General features: G+C 36.7%; 1 pseudogene; it reads left to right on the plus strand.

Annotated features, from left to right (window-relative positions):
• The first annotated feature begins 3,875 nt into the window (after positions 1-3,875).
• Positions 3,876-8,406, plus strand: LOC129016648 (histone-lysine N-methyltransferase SETMAR-like; annotated as a pseudogene).
• Positions 8,407-13,385: the final 4,979 nt, after the last annotated feature.

Raw genomic sequence — 13,385 nt, forward strand, 5'->3', positions numbered from 1 at the left:
CTGCATAAGGTCTGTTAGGGCCATTCTCATTCTATCCTCAATAGAAGAAGATAAATACTGGTACCTTTGCTAAGGAGAACAAAAAAAAAATTCCTATTTCTTTTTTGTCTTTCTCTACCCTCTGACCCCAGCCAAGAAGGCACTAATGATAGGATTCTAATCAATCCCCATTATCATCTCCTAGCATGAGATGGTGTTTATCAAAGCGTGTGTTTCCTACTGCCACTCAGTACTGCATAATCAACCATCCTGAAACATAATGACTGAAAATAAGAAGATTTATTTAGTTCACAAGTTTGCAGACTGGTGATTAAGGCTGAACTTGGCTGGGCAGTTCTGGTCTCTGCTGGAGTCACACACATGTCTGGCATTTGGCTGGCTGTTCACTGGAGTGACAGGGGCCACTGACCCATGCATTTTTCATATTTCGTCAGGCCATCCTGGTCATGTTCTCATGGCAGTGGTAAAGGTGCAAGAGAACAAGCGGAAATATTTGAGCACTAGCCTTTACTAAGTACTTGAACCTTGGTGTCTTTGGCACAATATTAAGTCAGTGAGCTATCTTTGCTAATGCTGAAAGAACCGCTTGGCTCAATATGAGATTCTTAGAATTGTTCACATTCTAAGAACAACCTATTCTTAGGCATCCCAGATGCACCTAATGAAAACAATAGTCCAGTATCTCCCCAAAGATGGCCTAGCAATAGTTCTGCTTGGAACTAAATGAGTTCACATTTTGATACTCACAAATTGATTTTCAGTCTGACCAGGCAACTGTAGCACTGTTTCTTACTGAGTCCATCAAAATTATAAATCTATTTAACCTTTTTCCCTTAAACTTCTATTAACTACACAATATGCACTGCGTAGATAATGTTAACACAGAATGAAATGGAAAATAAGGTCTTCATCCATCCCTAATCTAATTGTAGCAACTTGCTGATAACTAATGAAAAGACCAGAAGGTAATCATTACCTCTTTTGAATGAAGAAGAGTTTTGCAGCTTGACTGCAACTATGTGAATTTCAAGCTCCATTTGTTGAAACTAACATGAAAACAGTACATTTGACTTTTCTGAAAATCACTATGCGAAATTGTTTGAAGACTATTGTAGAAATTTATATTCATCTTCACCTTTTCATAATCATTACCTTACATCATACTTTATAACAAAACAAATATCCTGAATTTTATAAAATTAAAGCAGAATAAAATGTTATTATTAAGGTCTTTCTTTGATGTTACTGGCAATTAACATTTAAATGAAGATTTAAATTATCCATAGCAGAAGATTGAAAGAAACAATTACATATAATTAAATTTATAACTCAATGATCAAAATAGAAATATGACAAAAATTGGCTGCTATTTTTTTCTTACAGATTAAAATACAATTTTTTAATAAAATGCAATTGTAATATTTTATTTTTCTATATATTTTATACTATATTAAGGTTATGCATATAAATTCAGAAAAATAGGATAAATTCCTTTTGATTTTTGATTCTGGTTATGTGAGCATATGTGTATCTCGTTACCAATTATACATAATGTGAAGAGTTTTAATGTAGTCAAGTGAAGTGCAATGTTGTCACTGAAGTGATATTTTTGAAAGTATTTTTGAAGATTTACCTTGAATTCTGTGAATTACCACCTGTTTACACCAACTAAACATGTAGCATTGTCAGAAAATATTTTTCTTTTTGTTTGGGTATACCGATTACACTCTAAATACTTTTTGGAAAAAAAAAAAAGCTAGTTGTGACAGTGTAAAAAGAACCTTGGACTTGGTGTCTGTGTCCTGCTTTGAATCTCTGAAACTTGTTAGTTGTATGACCTTGGACAAATGTCAACAGAGCTTTATGTTTGTGTGCAGTTTCATGAAACAATTGAAATAAAACAGCGGCACACTGGAAGAACTCAATAAGCTCTTTTGAACAGCTGAAAGAGAAGGTACAGAAAGAAAATAAAAATGAGTTTCCCACCTACATTTTACTTTGGAAATACCCTCTGGTTTTCACTGTCAATTGACTTTTTCTGGATTCAGGCATGAAGATCAATAATTTCTCCCTTGTTCTATAATATGGATAAGCAAAAATATTATGGGAGTTAACTGCAAAAATGAATTTGTGAAACTATTAATCTAAACAGAATGAGATTATTGTATCAATGCTGTCTCTAAAATGTAGATGAGGGACTTGTCCTAAAACAGTTTATACAAATACCTTGAATTATTAGAAACAATCCTTGTTACTGATGATTCTAAATTTTTAGGGGGTGATGTATATTTTCAAAATCTGCCAAAAGCTTTGGACTTACTTTACAGAACAACAAAAAATGTATACATAAAGGCACTCCCTTGGACATCCACAGGCCTAAGTGGTCAAGCTTGGTATTTGTGATTTCAGAAATATTAATATTCATTGTCTTCGATGAAATAAAAATGCATTTTGCCTCTCAATGTGTATAACAGTTAGCTAATTATAGAACTTTAGGGGACAGGCGGTGATAGTGACAGGGGGCAGACAAATCCTAGGCAGATGGGGCGGGTCCCCAGTAAAACCCTACCTTTGATTCAAAAACAGCCTGAAGGCTAAAAAACTAGACTGCTGGTTCTGGACGAAACCCTCAACCTGGAGTGAGAACATCTGTTCCTGTTTGTTCTCCCTTTCCCGACTGGTTCTTTTTGAATAATGCTTTTTAAGTGATCAAATGTTGCCTTTTCTAATACGACCTATGACCTGCCTCTCCCCTTTATGCTCCAAGGAGGTTTGAAACAAACCAAAAACTCATTCAAAACAACAATATTCAAGGTTCATAATATTTAAAAAAATGAATAAGTGAAACATACCTTTTAAACTTTTAAAATCAATAACATTTTTCTTAATCTAATGGAACCAAAACAAGAATGGATCTAATGTCAGATAAAAGTAAAATGCATAGTGTGTAGCTCTCTAAACAGGATCAGTAGTCCACAAAAGAAGGAAAGCACATCCTCTTCCTCTTCCTCTTCCTGTGGCAGATACTCTTGGATACTTGAAGACCAGCCTCATTTTTTCTTGCTAGAAGATTCCACCTACCACTATAGAGGTTAAAAAGCAGTTTACACTGACTTTTAGGAAGTATTTATTTTTCCTTGAATGAAAGCATTAGTAGAGAAGAAATTGCTGCTACTTCCTTTCTACTTTTGGATATTGTCCTATGCGGATAATAGTTGCACAACTGCAGCCACTTTGTGACCATGAGCTGAAGACCAAGAGATACTGACACAGAATCCTGATAACTGATATCGCTGAGCCACTTAACCCACCCTGATTTGCATATCTATAGACTCTTCATTATGTGGGAAAAATTAGCCCATACTGTTTATAAATTCTTTTTTTGGTGGCTATTCTGTTCCTTGTGGCCAAAAACACACTATTGAACCTCTGATGCAGGATTTTTCTCGGTCACTTGTCAACTGGTGACCCCTGGCTGGTGACGCCCTTGCCCAGGCCTTGCTTGGGCCCAGGTTTGTCACAGGAGACACCCTGTCCACTCAGCTTGCTGGACTGTGACCGGTGGCATTCTGGCATTGATCCCACAGCCACCACAACTGCACTCTCAGCTCCTGGCAGGAGGCGTTGTGTCAGGAAGCAAGTGTGTGGCCCAAGTGGGCACTCCAAGTGCTGGCATAGAAGCAGGCTCTGTGTGGTGCTTGCAGCCGGAAGAGACATATCACAAGCCACTCCTGTGGTATACCCCAGCATCCAGAATAGGGAGTCATAGTGATGCCTAGGCAGGGGTGCACATGACCCTAAAGCCCCAGAGAGGATGTTACAGCATTCTAATTAGCTCTTTTAGTCCTCCCATCCACACCCCAACAGACGGCAGCATGTTAACAACTCTGTCAGCTCTTTGCCCTGCTCTGGCGTCTACAGCTCCAAGGCTGGCTCAACCCTGCCACTGCTTTCATTGCATGGGGTGGCCGCCCTCCACTGGCAAAGGGCAGAGGGCCATGATATTACAGTCTTGTCTGTACCCACGTTTGGTGGGTCCGAAGCTCTTGTCCCGTGTCCAAGAATAATGAGAATATGCTGACAATCGAAGAGTGAGGAAGGGGGAGAAGAATTTTATTGAGTGACAAAACACCTCTCAGCAGAGAGGGGATCCACAGGTGGACAGCCACCCGAAGTCAGGTGGTTTCTCCCCCAGTGTGGCTGAGAGTGGGGTTTTTATGGGCAAAGAAAGGGGAGGGGCAGGCCATAGGTAGTATTAAAAAAGGCAACATTCTGTTATTTAAAAAGCATTATTCAAAAAGAACCAATCAGGAAAGGGTGGACAAACAGGAACAGACGTTCTCACTCTGGGTTGCAGGTTTCATCCAGAACCAGCAGTCTAGCCTTTCAGCCTTCAGGCTGTTTTTGAATAGAAGGTGGGGTTTTACTGGGGACCCACCCCATCTGCCAAGGATTTGTCTGCCTCTTGTCACTATCACCACCTGTCCCCTAAAGTTCTGTAATTAGCTAACTGCTATACACATCAAGAGGCAAAATGCATTTTTATTTCATGGAAGACAATGAATATCAATATTTCTGAAATCACAAATACCATGATGGAGATTCTTGTCTTGAATCGTAAGTAATGACAGAGATAGCCTATGATGCCACTGTTTTGGTTCCAACATGGAAATTCTTTTCTCTTTCTGTTTCAGAGATTCTTCAGTCCCATCGCTTGGCAAAGGATTGGTTATAAAGCAAGCTTGACCACTTAGGCCTGAGGATGGCCGAGGGAGTGTCTGATTTGTGAGGTGATGGAGAAAGACAGGGAGAAAATGAGGGAGGGAGGGAGGGAGGAAGAGAGAGAGAGAGAGAGAACAGATAATAAAAGCTAGAAATACCAGATCAGAGTAGGTAAAATGTGTTGTGATCTGAATGAATTCTGAAGTTTTGATTTTATGTGTTTCCCCAGTGCAAGTTTGTGTGGCTGTGCTGTTTCGTTAAAAGGTCTGTATAGAAGCAAATAACAATGCTGACAGTAATTTAGCTAAAAACAAAACAAACAAACAAAACCCAGGTGTGCTCTTGCCCAGGAGGAAGTGAGGATAGCCTACGTTTTCTTTTCCATTTTATACATCACTTAGAACTTACTGCAGTGATTCTACAAAGTCAGGAGGCTTTAAAAAGTTAATGAGAAAAATATAAGAAAAGCCTGTTGTGTGTAATTTTTGAATCTCTTGCAATGTCCAGGGTTTGTTACCCAGGGAAGCAAGGCTATTTTAATGGCTTTCATTTTTATTGCACTAGATTTGCAGAAAGCACCCTAAACCTTCCAAGTTAATAAAAAATATTGTGACCCTTGGTAGGCAAACAACATTATTTCAGCACTGGAACTTTTAAAGATTATTCTCCTATTATTTGACCTCAGGGACTTGACATTCATTGTTGCATATTCATAATGGTAATTGAGTTAAACCCCGGCATGGATTTTGATATTTTAGTACTATGCCCTACTTGATCACAAAGGACTGGGTAATCAGGTTCGCCTTTAATCATGACTTCTTATGACTTCTTTTGTGTTAGTTTCTTGTAAAGTGAGTTGAATTCTATATTCCAGGTTAATTAATATGAATATATTTTTCTCTCCAACTAATTAAAAATCCCTTGAAGACAGAGACTCTATGTTATATTTTTCTGTTTCCTCCAGAACAGGGTTACCTAAAGAATGTCCCATGGAAGACCACTTCCTTGGGATGCCAGTAAATATTTTTTAAAAAGTTATCTTCTTAAATAAGGTAGAAAAATTTATTTGTTTATTTTTTTAAAGCAAATCTTTAAAGTATAGCACTTCAGAACATTTAAAATGCAAACATGTCCCACGTCACCAAGCTAGGAACATATATGTAGAAATTCCCAAACACAGCTGAACATAAACTTTTTTTTGGACAGGGAGGGGCAAGTGGTGTGATAAGATATCTCTTAAGATAAAATATACATTGTGAAATGTTCCTCTGCAGTACATGGTCTATTATTATGAAGATGGTATGTGTCATGTGCAAGTATAAAGATTCTTTTATTGACTTTAAAAACTTGTTTCATGAGGGATGATGCTTACTTATTTTTCCAATGAGGGAAAAATAATTTTAGCACTTATAATCTGGTAAATCATCTTTATATAAACAATATCTTGATTTAAGTGTTTAAAGAAATATTTAAGTGTATGGTTTTATAAAAGCAAGAAATAAATTTGTTGGAAATAGCTGATTCACATTTAATGCATTATTTAAAATTTATGTAAAGTGTTCTTATGCAAAGATTTCTAGTGAATAGCCAGTAAATCTTGGGACATCCTGCTTCCAGTATGGTGATTATCTTATCTCATTCAAACTTCTTGCTGTAAGAAAAAAAAAGTCTAGAAAAGTTGAATAGCATTTGAGTGATACCAGGGAAGAAACGATTTAGAGAGCTAAAATCCTGAAGAGTAGGGGAGTGCAGGTAGATGAACCTGATATTCAATTCTTCTTTTTCCAGCAAGGTATTTGAGAGACTGGATAACTGAAAAGAACTTTGGGCAACCTTGTGGTGCTCAGCAGGCTAAAAATTAAGAGTTCAGGACTTGCCAAGGAGGAAGGGCATGAAAAAATACTCCAGTCTTTCAGCTGGGACCTGTGAAGGGCAATATTTCCAAGTAATGGCTATCCAAAAAAGACCAGCTCTCATAAAGACTGAAGGTTAGTTTTGAATCAGTTCACTTCCTAAAAGAAAGTACTCTGCCTCTCTCATGTAACTGCCTGCCAAGGGCAAAGGTAAATCTTTTCTGGAGGAAGGTAACATCATCCAGCAACTCAAATTACTTCTGCAATTTTTTTCATAAGAAAAGGTCAGATAGATCTTCAATAAAAAATAGCAGGGCATACAGAGAAAGGACAGGAATGTCTGAAATAATGGACAGGAGAAACAGACCCATAAGAGATCTAGATACTGCAGTTATCAGACAGGTCTTTGAGAAAACTGAATAATATGTTCACAAGAACCAGAATCTATATAATGAGTCAAATTGAAATTATAGAAAATTTTCAGGAGAAAATGTTTAACTCTTATCCACTAATTCAACACTACTTATTGACCATCTAATGTGAGCCAAAAAGAACAAAGAGAACAAAAGAGAAAAAAAGGGAAAGAAATTGTGGCCTTGAGGTACTTACAGCCTTGTATTAGGTTGGTGCAAAAGTAATTGCAGTTTTTGCATTGTTGAAATTTGACATTTGATATTGAAACATATTCTTAAATAAAAGTGATTATGTTATACATCATTTTAATGCTCATTTCTCATTTTATTTTTTTTGCTAATGACTTATTACTTGCTGTTTATTTTATGTTTATTTTAGACTATGGAAATGATGTTAGACAAAAAGCAAATGTAAGTGATTTTCTTAAGTTAAAATTTTCTCGTTAAGTTAAAAATAGGTCATAAATCAGTGGAGACAACTCGCAACATCAACAACTTATTTGGCCCAGGAGCTGCCAACAAACATACAGTTCAAGAATTTTTACAAAGGAGACGAGAGCCTTGAAGATAAGGAGGATAGTGGCCAGCCATCGGAAGTTGACAACAACCAATCAAGAGCAGTCATTGAAGCTGATCCTCTTACAACTACACAAGAAGTTGCCGAAGAACTCAATGTCAACCATTCTACAGTCATTTAGCATTTGAAGCAAATTGGAAAGATGAAAAAGCTCAATAAGTGGGTGCCTCATGAGCTGAGTGAAAATCAAAAAAATTGTTATTTTGAAGTGTCATCTTCTCTTATTCTACACAAAAACAATGAACCATTTCTCGATGGGATTGTGACATGCGACAAAAAGTGGATTTTATACAATATCCAGTGATGACCAGCTCAGTGGCTGGATTGAGAAGAAACTCCAAAGCACTTCTCAAAGCCAAACATGCACCAAAAAAAGGTCATGGACACTGTTCAGTGGTCTGCTGCTGGTCGAATCCACTACAGCTTTCTGAATCCTGGTAAAACCATTACATCTGAGAAGCATGCTCAGCAAATTGATGAGATGCGCCACAAACTGCAATGCCTGCAGCCAGCACTGGTCAACAGAAAGAGTCCAATTTTTCTCCATGACAATGCTCGATTGGAGGTCTCACAACCAATGCTTCAAAAGTTAAACGAATTGGGCTACGAAGTTTTGCCTCATCCACCATATTCACCCGACCTCTTGCCAACTGACTACCACTTCTTTAAGTATCTTGACAACTTTTTACAGGGAAAATGCTTCCACAACCAGCAGGATGCAGAAAATGCTTTCCAAGAGTTCATCAAATCCCAAAGCATGGATTTTGACACTACAGGAATAAACAATCGTATTTCTTATTGGCCAAAATGCGTTGGTTGTAATGGTTCCTATTTTGATTAATAAAGATGTGTTTCAGCTTAATTTAAAATTCATAGTCCAAAACTGCAATTACATTTGCACCAATCTAGTAGCTACAGACAAAAATAAACAATACATATAAGTAAATAAATAACATGTTAGAATGTTGTAAGTAACAAAGGAGAAAATAAATAGATAAGAAAATTCAGGTAGGATGGTGCAGTTGGGGTGAGTAGATGTAATTTAGATAGAGTTGAAAGGGAGCCTCATTTAGAAGGTGACATTCATACAAAGCCTTGAAGCTGACATCCTAATGAGCCCAATAAGTCAGGCTGATAATTGTGGGGAAAGCATTCTAGACAGAGAGAAAGCCACTGCTAAGACCCTAAAACAGGAAATTAACTTGTAAGTTCAAAGAACAGTGAGGTTATGAGTGTAGGTGCAGTAGAGTGAACTAGAGGGAGAGAACTGATTGTAGGAATCAGGAGGAGGGGGTTAAATAATATTGAACTTTATTGGTCAAAGGGACTTTGACTTTTACTCTAAGTTATATAGGAAGCCTTCAGAGAGTTCTGAACAGAAAGAGCTATAATCTATTGTAGTTGTGTGTTGTTGTTGTTGTTTGTTTGTTTGTTTGTTTCGAGTCAGGGTCTCACTCTGTTGCCCAGGCTGGGGTGTAGTGGTGCAACCTCAGCTCACTGCAACCTCCACCTCCCAGGCTCAAGTGATCCTCCCACTTCAGCCTCCCGAGTAGCTGGGGCTGTAGGTGGGCACCACTGTGCCTGACTAATTTTTGTATTTTTTGTATTTTTGCCATGTTGCCCAAACTGGTCTTGAGCTCCTAAGCTCAAGCTACCTGCCTGCCTTGGCCTCCCAAAGTGCTGGGATTATAGACGTGAGCCACTGCATCAGGTCTGATGTACATTTTAAAAGGATTTGCCTTGCTGCTCAATTGCAAAGACAACAAAAACTGGAGCAGTTAGGGACTATTGTAGGAAACTAGGAGAGAGCTTAATGTGGTTCAGACAAAGTTGAAATAAGAATAATATGGAAAAATGACTAGATTCGATACTGTTCACATTTTGAATTTGGAGCAAATACCAATTTCTTGTGGGATGACTGTTGGATATGAAAGAGTAATTATTAATAGCCACCTCTTTCATGATAAAGTTTCTGGTGTAACCAATAAATTATATGATCACCTTAGTTAAATCTGAGTAAACCTTTCTAGGTCATGGTGTATCATTATTTTAGTGTACTCCTTGGTGCTAAATTCTAATAATTTATATAGAATCATATAATCAAGAGTGATTTAACTTTCTCAGTGATTTGGAAAAACACCATAAGGATAATCTATTTAGTAACGATTTTTAAAAATTTAGACTAGCTCAGTGGCTTACGTGTGTAATCCCAGCACTTTGGGAGGCCAAAGTGGGAGGATTGCTTGAAGCCAGGAGTTTGAGACTAGCCTGGACAATATAGCGAGATCCTGTCTCTACAAAAGATACAAAAATTAGCCGAGCATGGTTGCACATGCCTGTAGTCTCACCTACTCGGGAGGCTGAGGCAGGAGGATCACTTGAACCTGGGAAGGCAAGGCTGCAGTGAACTGTGATGGTGCCACTGCACTCAAGGCTGGGCATCAGAGTGAAACCATGTCTCAAAAAAAATCATTTTTGAATCTTTCTTGGAGTGGTAGTCTTTAAATAAGCAGCTTTCTTAGTTTTGAGGGCTTGGTCAACTTTCTCAACTTCTTTGACTCATTTTAATCATTCATTTCTTCTATGAAGATTTCATTAAACTATTTGAGCTTGTTAGCAATTTTTTTACAAAAGTATTCTAATTCTTTTAATTTTCTTATATTTGTTTATTTTTTCTTAATTAGATTACCCGATAGTTTATCTTATTCTACTAACATTATTTTCTTTTTGGAGGAGAGTCATATAGCCAGCTCTGGATTTACTTATCAGTCTTTCAATCTTTTAATTTACCCATTTATATTACTAATTAATTTTTCTTGCTTTCCTTATATCTTTTACTAAGAGTTTCATGTTTAATATTTCCTAGAAATTTTTATTTTCAAGGTCTATACTGTTTGATAGATGAAGAGTCTTGAGAGTTACTGCTACATAAAACTGATTCTATTTTATGTAATATTTTTGCCTGGGATATTTCTTTGTGTAATATTAGTATCTTGGCTCTGCTATATTCTTGCTCATTCCTTCACTTTTAAATATTCTGGGTTATTTTACTTTAGAACTGCTTCCTAGATAATACATAGTTGAGTTTTGCTCTTTGACTCAATTTTAAAGAATTAATTCCTTTTAATAGCCTATTCTATCTACAAAATGTTAGCTGGTTTTTTTTTCTGGTCTATTTTGTAGTTTTAGTGCTGTATTACTATTTTTTTTTATTCCTACCTTTTGCTATATAATCATGTTCATTCATATTTAGGGGGTGTGTGTGTATGTGTGTGCTTATGTAACTGTCTTAATTTAGAAAGCCAGTATCTGTTTTGAGTTCTGTTTGGGAGTTAGCTGTTTAATTACCAATAATATGCCTACATTTATATTTTTTAAATTACAACTCAGAAATAAAACTATTTCTATTGAAATTATCCCACTTATGCTATTTTTCTTGATAGCTTCCTGCTACCAATGGGCTTTGTTAGAATTATTATTTTAACATGTTGTCACAGTCTATTACAAAGGAATTTTCTTTTTCAACCATCTTATAGTTTTATATAAAATATAAGTAATAAGTTTATAACTATAATTATATTTATTTAATTTTATATTTATGTTCAAATCAATTAAGTGCTTACATTCTTTAATTTATTTATCAATCAACAAATATTTCTTGAGTGCTTTCTACATGCTAGGCTTGCGCTGGACAAGGGAGATACAATGGAGCCTATGAAGATAAGATATCTCTCACCAAGAGAGACAACAATAACAAATATATGCGTAAATTAATAAAGTAACCATAACCCATGGAAGTAAACAAAATGACCAGTGGAGAATAAGCGAAAAGAGGCTATTTTAAATAAAGTGGTCAGATAAGAAGTTTTAGAGGAGGTATCACTTAACTCAAAGCACGGGCAAAGGCCCACTATAAAAAGCAAGGATAATAACATTCCAGGCAGACAGGAGAGAAACGTACATGCAGAGTACCTGAGAGTGCAACAGAGCTTGGTATATTTAAATTTATGCTGAGGTTGCAAATTTTTTGTGTGAAAAATCAGACCTTGGCGATGACCTGGAGCAGTAGGATATAAATAACTCCCACAAGCTTAGTGTTCCAATAATGGAACACTAGACATAAATGGGTTAAGAAACTGAAAAATGGCCTGTGTGCTGTGGCAAAGTGAGAGACATCAAATGAAGCTGCGATTTAACATACTTCCTTCATTTTTAATTTCTTGTTTTCCTTGAATTCTGGAAAATTTTTAGCTAGTGTCTTATGATTTATGATATCTTGCCTATTCTCTCTATTAGCTCCTTTCAAAAATACAAACACTCTTACATAAGAATTTCAGACCAAGCAAATAGTATAAATTCAGGCTCCACAATGGGGCATGATGCTCTTATTTTCTTCTTCCATGAATTGATAGCAAGCTTCCATGGAGTTTCCAAGAACAATTAATTGTGATTTCTAAATCCCCTTTCAACAATTAGGGCAGTTAAGGGCTATTTTCTAGTGGTCTTTGTTAAAACTGTAAATATTGGATATATATCAGTTAATGTCAAGAACTGTTAAGGATGTAAGATTTTCATCCTACTTGCAAGCTAACAAACTTGGCATAGTTTTGTGGATTTTAACAAGACATGATATTCTTTGGTCAGAGACAAAGGGTTTTATTGCTCACGGCACGGAAAGCAGTATGAGCTTCATGTTTACATCAGTTTCTTCTGTACTTTCATGTCCCATGGGATGAAGCAGAGGGCCTTATGTAATTTTCTAAATGAAAAATTATGCAGTGATTTTTGTTTCATGGCTGAGGAGCCCTAAGTTAGGTAACTAGAATCTTTCATAATCGGCAGTAAGCAAACCTGCCTGATGTTTGTTTCAGAAGGAGAAATTACCTTTATTATGTTGAACACTAAGCAAACCTGCTCCTTGCTCCGGAGAGGAACATTATCTTTAACTTCCAAGGCTGTTTGCTATATAAACATCCTTGGAAAGACGGTTAAGAATAAAAGGGCAGAGCTGGGCGCCATGGCTCATGCCTGAAATCCCAGCACTTTGGGAGACTGAGGCGGGCGGATCACAAGGTCAAGAGATTGAGACCATCCTGGCCAAAATGGTGAAACCCCATCTCTACTAAAAATACAAAAATTAGCCTGGCATGGTGGCATGTGCCTGTAGTCCCACCTATTCAGGAGGCTGAAGCAGGAGAATCGCTTGAACCTGGGAGATGGACATTGCAGTGAGCCGAGATAGCTCCACTGCACTCCAGCCTGGTGACAGAGTGAGACTCCATCTCAAAATAAATAAATATATTAAAATAAGAATAAAAGGGTAGTTAGTGTCCTTGCTCAACAGACATGCAGAAATGTGAGAGACTTATAAAAAATTGTCCCTCAATAGTTAATTCCTATAAAAGATTTTGGTTTTCTATAATGTGGTGTGTTCATACTGGTTTTCTGTTTTGCTTATATCCTTCTGGAATGGCTGTACATTGCTGAAAACTCTATATGCTTTTCTCTTGGCAGCCATACTACCATTCTCTATGAACTATTACTTCATGCTTAATGTCATGTGAATTACTGTAGAATTTAGGTTTAATAAATATTTGCTTAATAAATCAATTCCTACCTCTTCTTAAATAACTTAATATGCTCAGCCCTGCTTACAGAATATCGTGCATGCCTATTTCAAAAGACCATTATGATGAAAATAAGAGTGTTAATATGTATTTGGGTAGTCAGTGCAATTTCAGAAACTAACATTTATTAATTAGTGAACAACTCTGAAAAGCCTTCCAGGAGAGATTTACTTCAAAGTAATAAAATTTTTAT

Source organism: Pongo pygmaeus, chromosome 19, assembly GCF_028885625.2.
Source record: "Pongo pygmaeus isolate AG05252 chromosome 19, NHGRI_mPonPyg2-v2.0_pri, whole genome shotgun sequence".
Lineage (NCBI taxonomy): Eukaryota > Metazoa > Chordata > Mammalia > Primates > Hominidae > Pongo > Pongo pygmaeus.